Here is a 1,150-nt window from a genome sequence, read left to right as displayed (position 1 = left end):
GGACAAAAATTAACTAGAAAACAAGTCCTTAAAAAATATAATTGGCCAACTGGAAAAAAAGCACACTGAAGAAAACAAAGTAATTTCAGGGAGGGCTGGAGAGCAGTAACCACCTGGGGAATCAGGAAACNAAAACAAGTCCTTAAAAAATATAATTGGCCAACTGGAAAAAAAGTACACTGAAGAAAACAAAGTGATTTCAGGGAGGGCTGGAGAGCAGTAACCACCTGGGGAATCAGGAAAGGTCTCTCATGGAATGTAGCACTTGAGCTGAACCATGAAGAGAGGTAGAGGTTCATAGAGGCAGTGGTGAGGGAGAACATTCCAGGTTTGGGGAACAGCCTATATAAAGATAAGGAGATAGGAGATGGGATGTCATACACAGTGGGGCAGTTAGGTGGTGCCATAGGTCATAGAGGGTCTGAAGTCAGGAAGAGTTCAAATCTAGCCTCAGACCTTCCTAGTCGTGTGACCCTGGGCAAGTCACTTAACCCTGTTTGTCTCAGCTTCCTCATCTATAAAAACGAACTGGAGAAGGAAACGACAAACCACTCCAGCATCTGCCAAGAAAACCCCAAATGTGGTCATGAAGAGTCAGACATGACTAAAATGATTTAATAACAACAGCAAAAGCACAGTGAAAGGCAAGTAGCCACTTTTAGTTCAAAAGTGAAATTCGTGATGGAGAGTGTTGTGAAATCATCTTGGAAAGATAGGCTGGCATCACATTGTGAGGAGCTTTACATGCCAGAGGAGTTTATATTTTATCCTAAACCTTTAATTCACAGCTGGCAGGCAGGAAATCCCTTTGTATCCTGCCGGGGAGCTCATTATCTGTGAAAGATAAAACTATAGGTTTACTGTGATTGAGTCTGATTGAGGTAGTAATGTGCACCATGTTAAGTACCATTTTGGACAGAAATAGACTCAAGGCAAAGAAAACAAATATGCTCCTGTACTGTTCCCATTTTGGTCTTAGTGAAATGAAGGAAATAATCAATTTTTTTGCACTAGAGATCTTCAAGCAAAGGTTAAATGACTACCTGTAGAGGATGTCATAGAAGGAATTTCTACTCAGAAGTTGGATTAGATGACCTGTAAAGTATCTTTCACCTCTAATTCTTTGATTCTTTCTCTTGCTATTATGTCA

The sequence above is a fragment of the Vombatus ursinus genome, unplaced genomic scaffold (assembly GCF_900497805.2).
Source record: "Vombatus ursinus unplaced genomic scaffold, bare-nosed wombat genome assembly UNPS02014884.1, whole genome shotgun sequence".
Classification (NCBI taxonomy): Eukaryota; Metazoa; Chordata; class Mammalia; order Diprotodontia; family Vombatidae; genus Vombatus; species Vombatus ursinus.
Note: the sequence above shows the minus strand (reverse complement) of the source record.